Source organism: Natrix helvetica (genome assembly GCF_964273705.1).
Source record: "Natrix helvetica genome assembly, chromosome: 3".
Classification (NCBI taxonomy): domain Eukaryota; kingdom Metazoa; phylum Chordata; class Lepidosauria; order Squamata; family Natricidae; genus Natrix; species Natrix helvetica.
Window position 1 is genome coordinate 88,660,546 of NC_138549.1, and position 11,359 is coordinate 88,671,904.

The following is an 11,359-nucleotide window of genomic DNA, read 5'->3' on the forward strand; positions in this document are numbered from 1 at the left end:
GTGTCTTACAAAACTTCCATAATGGCCTGCTATTTGTCTCTTTTACTGGACTTATTTATTTATTAAATTTATATTCCTGAATTACTTTCCAGCGAAACAGAAACTGTAAAGCTCTACAGCTTAACACACTGCAAACGCTTGTTAAGTAAGTTGCTGGAGTGAAAGTTCTTCTTCAGTAAATGGCAGGATCTGGTCAGCGTCCACTGCTTCAAGTCCAAATTGGCTTTTGGAGGGACTATGAAATCCAGTACTAAACCGAGAGGCGAGGTGGTCTGACGTCCAGTTCAATGGCTTTCTCCCCACGGCTAAATAAATGTCATTTGGGAGAGTCAGAGCAACCCTGAAGCTCTGTGAAAATCGAATTAGTCCAGAATCTCAGATAGCAAAACCTATATAATGTAGACAATTAAATAAAACAATATTGAAAGACAAAATATATGCAGCCAAAATGTATTTACCGGTAATAAAAAGCGGGAAAGAAGGAAAGGTTTTATATGAACAGTTCAGATAATGCATGCTTTATAATAAATTTGAAAGACAATATAAATACCTAAATGATGGAAGTCACTGAATCAGATAGTCACTGTTGAGCATTTCATCTCTGCTCTTATATACCTCAGTTGGGAGAGAAACTATTTTCATTCAGGCACATCCTGGCCTCAAACCTGTTGCAGGAGGAGCACTGTGAGAAGGTGTTTGAATGCAATTCTCTTCTATATGTTGTTCTGTGGCTATTGCTTTTTTATTCACTCCCCTGTCACTTTTTAGTTCTAGATTTTCTTCTTTAACTGCTCCATAGAATTCTTACGGCAGCTCCTCAGAGGTAAAAATATGGTGACCTGGGCAACCTACAGGAACACAGACTTTGTAGGGTCCCATATGACAAACACATGTCCATCAATACACAACTGTGTTTATGTTCCTTGGCCCAAGTATAGCTATAAATTTGATTTGCATTCCAAATTAAGGACTTTAATATCTGGCTGCAAACCAACACAGTATGAAGTGGCGAAAATAAATTGCATCTCTATGAGAAATAGGGCATGCGATGTGAATATACAGTATGTTCAGGAGAAGGTATAAATAGACATGAAGGATACTAGATTTGGCTGGTGCTCTAGGAAGAGCAAGGAAAAGTTAAACCAGTTCATGTTTTTACTGTTTTTATGAAGAATTCTATGTTTTGTTTAGAACATATCAAGAAGGACTTAATTTTTTAAATTAGGGATACTGATGTTTGAAATAACTAAAACTATTAGTGCTTTCTCTATCAGCGTTGATGGGAATGTTCTTATGATTAGGCATTTATTTACTGAAATTTTGTTTGTCTGAGCTGGTAGTTCCTTGAGTGTGGTATTATTTACTTTACATATATATATGTAAAGGAGCTGAAAAAGGAGGAGAGCCTGTGGCTTAGTGGCTAATACAACTGCCTGATATGTAATACCGCCCAGGTTCAACTCCCATTAAGAGTATGGCTAGCTGATGAGAGCTAAATAGCTTGAAATAGATCTATACTAGTCTCCCTTTATTTATTTATCAGCACAAAAGCAACATGTGTGTGTGTGTGTATGTGTATATATATAATATATATATTATTCAGGTCTTTTCCCATATAAGATTGAGATTGTCTTGGCAATGTTTTGGCGAGGTCCCACTTGCCATCTTCAGGCTGGGTTTTGGGCTTAAAGCGTGGTCGGAGCTGCTGTCTTTCTATAAATCTTGGTGTGTGTGTGTGTGGAGTGCTGGCTTTGTTTCAGTAAGTGGAATGATTGGTTCTGTGGTTGTATCATGATTGGTAGATTGGTGCTGATTGGTGCTGGCTGTGTGTCCGTTATTGTTTTGTGTTGTAACGGCCTGGGTGGTGGGTGGGGCTCGTTTGTTGACTAGGGCTGGTTTCCAGATGTCTGGTAGGCGGGAGGTATTGTAATGTTTATTCATGTTGTGGGGGTGTTTCTCTATTTTGATAGCTTCCATAATTATTCTCATGTTAAAGTGTTCAGCTTTGGAAAATAACCTGGTTCCTTCAAAATTAATTTCATGTCCTGTAGCTTTAAGGTGGAAAGGGAGGAAGGTTTTTTTTTGTTTTTTCTTACTGAAAAAACAATGCAATGCGTGCATTTATTCTCCTGTTCGTTTGTCCTATGTAAGTTGCAGGGCAGATTTTGCATGATATTTTGTAGACTCCTTGGTTTTCTAGCTGGATTTTGTCTTTGGGGTTTCTTAAGATGTTGGCTATTTTTTGGTCAGTGTTGAAGGCTGTCTTGATATTGTGTTTGTGGAGAATTTTGCTGATTTTATCTGTGGTGCCTTTGATGTAAGGGAGGAGGGTGATGCCGTTGTCCTGTTCTGTGTCTTGGTATTTGCGGGGAGTCTCCCTTTGGATTAGGTTGGTAATTGTTTTTCTTTGGAATCTGTTGGAGATTAATACGTTTGTGAGAGTGTGTAACTCAGTTTTCAGGTGGTCTTTGTCGGCTAGGCGTTTGGTTCTGGAGATGAGGGTCTTGGCTACAGAGTTGATCTGTGCAGGGTGGTGATGGGATTGTGCATTTAAGTAGCGGTTGGTGTGTGTTTTTTTTTCAGGTAGATGGTGTGTCCTAGGGAGCCATTGGTTTTTGTGTAGATTAGGACATCCAGAAAGGGAAGTTGGTTGTTTGCTTCTATTTCCATGGTGAACTGTATTTTGGGGAGTAGGCTATTGAGATGTTTGAGGAAGGTGTCCAGCTTTTCTTTCCCATGTGGCCAAATCACGAAAGTGTCATCAACATATCTAAGCCAGAGTTTGGGTTTGTGTTCAGATTTATCTAAGGCATTAGTTTCAAAATGTTCCATGTATAAGCTTGCGATGACGGGTGAGAGGGGTGATCCCATGGGTGCTCCTTCTATCTGTTTGTATCTTTGTGCATTATGGATGAAGAATGTGTTGGTTAGGCAGTGGTTGGTCAGGTCCAGGTTGTGTTTAGGGGGGTTGTGTTTGTTCTGGATAGCTGTCATGACTTCTTTTATAGGCACTTGGGTGAAGAGGGATATGACATCGAAACTCACAAGTAGGTCGCTGGTTTGTAGGTTTTGTTTCTTTATTGTTTCTATGAAGTGGAGTGAGTTTTGTACGTGTGAGGTGATGGATTCTGCATAGGGTTGGAATTGTTTGGCGAGGAATTTGGCAAGATTCTGTAGAGGTGAGCCTGTGGAGCTGACTATGGGTCTGAGTGGTGTTTCTTCTTTGTGTATCTTGGGGAGGCCAAAGGGTTTGGGTCATCTGGAAGATTTCTCTCTGGGGATGGTTCTTTGCTGGATCTCTTCACTGACGGGGGAGGCTTTTATTTTGGATTTGGTGGTTTTTTCCAGGTAGGTGGAGGGGTCTGTATTTAGAGGTTTGTAAGTGGGGTCTTGGAGTAGGTTGGATAGTTTGGCTTGGTAGTCAGACGTGTTCATCACCACTGTGGCGTTACCTTTGTTTGCTGGGAGAATGATTATGTTGTCGTCTTTCCTCAGGTTGGTGAGTGCTTTTTGTTCTGCCTGCTGGGTGGATTCCTGGAGCAAAGGGTGTTGCTGACTGCAAGTCTGATTTTATTGGCTTCATCTGGGTTGATTTTGGTGAGTGTAGCTTCAACTCCACATATGTTGTCTTCAGTGGGGATGCATTTAGGAGCGACTGCAAAGTTGAATCCTCTGGAAAGGACATTGGTTTCAGCTGTGGTGAGGGTTCTGTCTGATATGTTGTGTACTGTTTATTTCATGAGTTGCTATGGAGGGGGGTTTGGCTTTTGTTGTTTTTCTAGTCTGTGGAGTTTGTTGGTGTGTTTGTCTGTCTTGTAGGAGGTTTCTGTTTCGGCTCTCCAGAGGGCTAGTTGTTTGGATTTGTCCCAGAGTGCTGGGTGGATTTTGTTGCTGAGTTTGAGGTGAAGAGGGAGTAGATCTTGGTTGGTTTGGACTAGTAGGAATCTTTTCCTGTGGAGTTCGTTTCTGATTTGGGCTAATTCAGTTCTTTTCAGGATCCTTTCAGTGGCTGAGGTTTTTGAATGGAATTTTAGTTGGAAGCATGTGGGAATCAGGCTTTTGTCTCGGCAGTTGCATAGGAATGTGAGGTCACATAAGATGGTCGCTCTTCGGACTTCAAGTTTCTCATAGGATCTGGTGAGCGGGAAGGTTTCCTCCCATAGAGGTAAGATATTTGTTTTCGTAGATTTTCACAGGTGTAGGTATGCTGTCTTGTTGTATTCGGGTCTTTTCCTGTGTAAGATTGAGATTGTCTTGGCAAAGTTTCAGCGAAGTCTCACTCGCCATCTTCAGGCTGGGTTTTGGGCTTAAAGTGTGATCGGAACTGCCGTCTTTCTATAAACCTTGGTGGGAATGTGTGGAGTGCTGGCTTTGTTTCAGTAAGTGGAATGATTGGTTGTGTGGTTGTATCATGATTGGTAGATTGGTGCTGATTGGTGCTGGCTGTGTGTCTATTGTTGTTTCGTGTTGTAACGGCCTGGGTGGTGGGTGGGGCTCGTTTGTTGACTAGGGCTGGTTTCCAGATGTCTGGTAGGCAGGAGGTATAGTCAGCTGCATAGGCTCACCTCTACAAAATCTTGCCAAATTCCTCGCCAAACAATTCCAACCCTACGCAGAGTCCATCACCTCACACGTACAAAACTCACTCCGCTTCATATAAGTTTGCAATGACGGGTGAGAGTGATGATCCCATGGGTGCTCCTTCTATCTGTTTATATCTTTGTCCATTATGGATGAAGTATGTGTTGGTTAGGCAGTGGTTGGTCAGGTCCAAGATGTGTTTAGGGGGGTTGTGTTTGTTCTGGATAGCTGTCAAGTCTTCTTTTATAGGCACTTGGGTGAAGAGGGATATATAAGTTTTTTATTTTTTCATTTTCATAACATATAACCACATGTATACTATTACATAGCCAACATTGTATTATAGTATTAAATATTATTATAGTATTAAATATTATAGTATAGTATTAAATGTTTACATCAATTCGTCTTATCATCAACTCCCAAAAACAATTAAACAATTATTGGCTCTTCTGCTCTCCCTACAGCATATTTGTGCCTTATCCATCACTTTCTTCTCCCTCTCTCCTCCTCCTCCTCCCTATCACCTTTCTTCCCTCTGCTGTCCTTCTCTTCTCTACTTCCCCTTCCTCTCTCCTTCTCCTCTCTTCCATTTCCACTCCTTCTTTCTCTCCTCCTCTTCCCCCCTGCCCTCTTTCCTATCCCTGTCTTTTTACCTTACCTCTCTCCTCTACTTCACACTCTTCATCTCATTTACTTGGTGTATTTCAGCTTCTGAGCGAGCTCCATTTTATGTTGATGGTATTTATAATTCCTTTTCAATATACATATTTAATTTTAACATATATCTTCCTCCTTTTTTTAAGAGAGAGGGGGGAAAGTATACATATATAGTAATTGTGTTTTTAACACACACACATACCCCAGCCTATTTTTGCCCAAGATGTAGACCTGGTTACAATTCCCAGCTATTCTCATCATTATTTTTATATAATTATGCATCCTTACACGCCCCAAATTTGTGATTCTGTCTCAATAATTTTCCATTGTGAGTATATTTCATGTTCCCTCGCCATTTTTCCATATCTTGGCTTAGATTACCCTTAATTGTCTTTAAATAACAATCCTTACTGTTCAATGTTCATTACAATCCCCTTAATCTACTATATAGAATACACACCTCACTTTGTTCTATATATGTCCATGTTTTGTATATTTTAACCCATGCTTAATTGTCCTTTCATTGTCATATTCAATCAATTAGCAACTCAGTTTAATTATCTTATAGAAAAGTGCATCACAAACCTCTGCTTTACAATCTCCCCATAACAGTTTCATATTTGTCCATGTTCCATATATTTTAACCTTTATTTAATTATCTTTCCATTATCATATTCAAACAGTTAGCAACTCAATTTTATTGTCATGTTTAGGAGTAAACCACATATCTCAGTTTTATATTTCCCCATCTAACAATTTCTAATTGTCTGATTTTTTTCCTAGCAAGTCTTTTGTCCCACTTCTCTATTCCTGTCTGCTCCCTTTTCTTTGTTTTGACACATCCACTCTCTTCAATTTTCCCCAAGCCACTGTCAAACCCAAAGAAATCTTTTATATTTTCCTTTGTTGGGGCGTAACCCCCTTCTTCAGTTTTCCCTATGCCATTGTCAACCTGCTTTTTATTTCGTTTTGTTGGGACACATCCCCCCTTTTCAATTTTTCCTATACCACTGTCGAACCCAATGAAGTTTTTTGTCTGCTTTTTATTTCCCACTGTTTCTACCGCTTCATTGCCCTCCCCCTTCTTCCTTCCCTTCTTCCTTCAGTTCCTGCTTCTCTGAGTTCAGAATTGCATTTAGACTTGAGTTTAATGATTTATGCATATTTTTTATAATTTCATGTAATTTTTCAAATTGCCACCTTTCCATAATGTCCGGTTCCAAAGTTACACAGTTCTTATTTCAGAGTTCTGATCCACCTTAAATTTAGCTAGTTCAGTTGATGTAGAGAAGAAGAGCGGCGGGAGCCATCTTATTCTTTTGTTCTTCCTTAATTTCCAGTTCCAAAATTGAATTTATTTATACAGTTCTTATTTCAAAGTTCTGGTCCACCTTAAATTTAGCTAATTCAGCTAATGTGAAGCGGAACAGAAGCGAGAGCCATCTTGGTCTTTTGCAAAGAAAAAAAAACTTCGTATTTTCCTAATTCTTGATTTTATTATTATTTTTCCCTTGTTACCTTCCACCTCTCTTTGGTTATAGTTGCTCAAAATATATTAATTGGAACAAACTTGCATTCAGCCAAACTCGGGTATGTTTCTCTTCACCTTCTGCTTTTCCAAGTTCTGATTTATGGCAGTTAGTTAATTAAATCTTCCCGCACAGGCAAGATTAGCTTATCAGTTGTCAGTGAGAAAATAGTGCTTTTTTCTTGATTTTTTTCCCCTTGTTATATTCCACCTCTCATTAATTGGAGTTGCTTAAGATATATTAGTTAGAAGAAATTCGGACGAAGCAAATATCCTTGGTATGTTTGGTTTCTGTTTCAAATCCAAAACCAAATTTAGAGTTTGTATTTGAGTGGTTTTGTCACTTCTCTAATTTCTCCTTTTCTGTCCAAATTGTTTCAAGCAAATGGCTTCTTTTGGCTAGTGATTCAACCATCCATTTTTCCCTTTCTTTCTTTTTGCCAAAATCCAGATCTGTCCATTAATATTATTTATTCTCTCAAGAATAAATTTGCCTTCCAAATTTTGATTTATGACTGTGGGTTAATTACCGTATTTTTCAGAGTATAAGACGCACTGGAGTATAAGACTCATCAAGGTTTTGAAGAGGCAAATTAAAAAATAGGTAGATAGATAGAGAGGAAGAGAGAGAAAAATACAGTAGTTAGGTAGGGAGAGAGAGAGTAGTTAGGTAGGAAGGGAGATAAAGGGAGGGAGGGGGAGAGAGAGAGAGAGAGAAATACAGTAGGTAGGTAGGGAGAGAGGGTAGGTAGGTTGGTAGGTAGAGGGATAAAGAGAGAGAAAGAGAGAGAGAGAGAAATACGGTAGATAGGTAGGGAGAGAGAGAGTAGGTAGGTAGGTATGTAGGTAGATAGAGGGGGAGAGAGAAAGAAATGCAGTAGATAGGGAGAGAGAGAGAGGGTAGGTAGGTAGGTAGATAGAGGGAGGGAGAGAGAGAGAGAGTGAGAGAAAGAGAGAGAAATACAATCGGTAGGTAGGGAGAGAGAGAGAGAAGGTAGGTAGGTAGATGTTTCCAGGTGTATTTATCTATGTGCTGGAGAAGGAAATCGCTGACCATCTGCAGCACCTAAGACTTTGTTTCTGCTGGCACAGCACTTGATCAATGTAATTCTCATCGATCAGTTAAAGAGCTTTCCGAAAAGGGAAAAAAAGTTTTTGTACTCTGCAAACCTCCCAAAAACGGTTCGTTTTTCGTGAAAACGGGCCTGTTTTTTAAAAAAAGGCATGAATAGCCTTGGGGGTGTTTGCAGAGTGCTCCTGGGGAGTGGGGGTGGGCCAAAAACGAGCAAAAAACAGCCTGTTTTTCATCAAAAAAATGCATGCATAGCTTTATGGAGGCTTATAGAGTGCTCCTCGGGATTGGGGGGGGGGAATTGAGCAAAAAATGCCCAGTTTATTGCTCATTTCTGCCCTCCCCAGCCCCCAGGGGCTCTCTGAAAGCCTCCATAAGGTTATGCACAGCCATTTTGGTGAAGGGGTGGGGCTTCGGGAGGAAAAAATGTTGTATTCGATGTATAAGACGCGCCCAGATTTTCAGACTCTTTTTTGAGGAAAAAAGGTGCTCCTTATACTCTGAAAAATATGGTAGATCTTCTTACCAGTCTTTCATCTTGTCCTGTACACTCCTGCTCAGTTGCTTTGGCTGGAAGTCAGCTTCTTGTGCAGCAATGTTGCCATCCCCCCCTACTCCGATTCAGAGAGCAAATCTCAGACCTGTGAGGGACCTGTTGCCTCCTTCTGGGTCTGATGAGATGCTGACCCTTCTTCGCCCCCCCCTCCAGGGGGGTTCTGATCCAAAAAGGATCTTGGAATTGGTTTGTCAGACAAGGTTCATGTGAGGCTCTTCAGAGCTCACACACCCCACGTCTGTTCAGCTGGAGAACTTTGTGTCTTCTCCGGTATTATTTACTTCTTGATTGTCAGTCTAATGTTAATCTTGGTGTTAATCTCTGCTCAATCAAGGAACTACTAACTCAGACAAACAAGCCAACAGTAAGCAACAACCTATTCAAGGAACCACCAAGAACACTCCCCGTCTCCCACCAACTCTTGACGGGGCAAGCCAATTGCATATAAAGAGAGCAAACCCCATTCCCTTCTAGCACTGATGTTGTTATCTAGTTTGGTAACAAAACATCTGCAAGAAAACCACCAAGCTGAGAGAGCCTCAAGGGCCCCACAGTTCAACCCTAAGATACAAATATTCTCTTCCATTGATAGCTAAAATTAAATTAAAGAGGGTGTTGCTAAACATTTGATCAACTGAATTGGAACCACTTCTGTCAAAAGAAAAAGATCATTCCAATCACCTGCGCTAGACCTTAAATCTGACAGAAAAATGGATATTAACTGACATTTTATGATTACCATAGCACAAAAGAACGAAGGAAGCCGTACCTTCATAAGCATTGCAGCAGCTATGCCTGCCAAATTTGGCCACGGTTCTTCTAGATAAATAACTTCTCGGTGACGTGCTGTGCTGAAATTACATAAACAGCAGAAATTACTAAGACCTAGGCCGCAGGGATTTGTGGGTTTCAAGATTTTCTGCAATCAATATTCTGACATCTGCAAACATTTATCCCTAAGAGCTGATGCCAAAAAGCTGCAAGAAATGAAAGAAATGCCATCACTTCACTTGATACACGGATTATTTTGTCGCTATGTACCATTATTTATTCTGTAGCTGAATTTATATAGAAAGGAGGATGGGGCAGACTTGATTCTAAATTTAACAGGAAGTGTTAGGAAGAGTGTTACAGGTGATAGCGTGTATTAACACATATATAAGAGCTCTCTGGCAATCCAGCTTATGAATTTATTAATATCTATGGCATACAATTATTTGCTAGAATTATTTCCTTCTTTTTCCTTGAAGAACTCAGGGCAGTTTGCATAGAAAGGATTCATTTTATTGCAACCCTGAGTGACTCAATGAATTTCTGTGACTAAGAACGACTATGAAGCTGGGTCTCCTTAGCCCTAGTCCATCCTTGTTGCATCAGACAGTGAAGGGTTTTTCTGGTGAGACCAGTCTATCAGGGCAACCTGGTCTTCCCAATTATGGAACGGAGAATATTGCTACCAAGAAAGTGGCATAAGTATGTCCATAAAATAATGAAGAGCTGAGCTCATCTTGAAGGAAGCTTTACTTTAATTATTAATTTACCTACTATTGCTTGAAAACGGAACTGTTGATCATCGTATCCTTCTGGACTGGCTTCAGAAATTGTTCCGGCTCTCCTCCTTCTTCCAGGGCTGGTTCCAGTCCACTGACTGGAGGGATAGAGGGAGAGAAATTCAGCCCACCGCCCCTACATTGTGGGATGGCTGAGAGTTCTTCCTCCCTATTTAACATCTACATGAAGTTGTTGGGCGAGATATCTCTATCCCAAGCCCTTTGAATGATGCTGTGGATGTCATATCCCAGTATCTGGGAGATGTTGGGGTTGAATGGGACAAATGGGCTGTGACTCAACCCAAATAAGATCAGGCTATGGTTATTTAGATCCTCCAGAGACATACAAGGTTCTTCCATCTTTGGTTCTGGATGGAGTTGCACTACCCTAGACAGACGCTTCTGTCTGTGTGCAATCTGATCATCCTCCTGGATTTGCAGCTCCTGCTTGAGTAGTGGGTGGCAACTGTGGCTAGAAGGGCTTTTGCACACCTTCAGATGCTGCACTGGCTGTGCCCTTACCTGGACCGGGAAGCCCTGCTCACACTAACTTATGCCCTTGTAACATCTCATTTACTGTAACACTGTAACACATTCTACATGGGGCTGCCCCTGAGGATCATTTGGAAACTTCAACTGGTGCAGAACGTAGCTGGGTGGTTAGTAAATGGTGCCAGACACATGGCACATGTAATGCCACTTCTGTGTGAGCTGCATTGGTTACTGGTGTTTCCAGGTATAATTCAAGATGCTGGTGGTAACCTTTAAAGCCCTATATGGCTTGGGATAGACACACCTGAGATTGCCTTTTCCCAACCAGATCTAGCAGAATGAGCATGCTGTAGATCCCATCAGCCAGTGTTGGCTGGTTGGGACTAGAAGATATGTGTGTGTGTCCCGCAGTGGCCCCTACTCTATGAAGCATTCTCCCTTCAGAGATTCAACCTTCCTCGGCTTTTGTAAGGCGCGAAAAACCTGGATGGTTCTGAGCTTGGGGTGCTGCATGTGTTAAAGACCCCTCTTCCTGGCTGCATCACTTCCTGGCCAAGTATCTTGGCTGCTATGTATATTAATTTTGGAAGTTGCTATTATTTGTATTGTTTTGGTATTTTGATTGCAGTATATTTTCTGAATTGTAAGCCGCCCAGTCATTGACTGAGATGGGCAGCTATAGAAAATGAATGAATGAATAATTCCCCATAATTATTAGATTTACATCCCACCTTGTATGTGTTCACTGAGATTGCACATATAGTTTTGCCTTTTCTAATTGTATCACTCTCAGCAATCCTATAAAGTAAGTTAAATTTTGAGACATATTGGATAAGTTTTGAGTTAAGACCATAAGCTTTCACCCTCGACTCTGGAATTGAACCTTATCTTAAACTCATATCTTTTGGGAATTACTCTAA

At 40.7% G+C, this 11,359-nt stretch overlaps 1 long non-coding RNA gene across 1 annotated transcript; it reads right to left on the bottom strand.

Moving 5' to 3' along the window:
* Nucleotides 1-270: 270 nt before the first annotated feature.
* LOC309388866 lies at nucleotides 271-10,072 on the bottom strand. The gene is made up of 3 exons (XR_014174857.1): nucleotides 9,939-10,072; nucleotides 9,167-9,248; nucleotides 271-389 (listed from the first exon to the last, which is right to left on the bottom strand). It is a non-coding gene; the product is annotated as an uncharacterized lncRNA (long non-coding RNA).
* Between the last annotated feature and the right edge of the window lie 1,287 nt (nucleotides 10,073-11,359).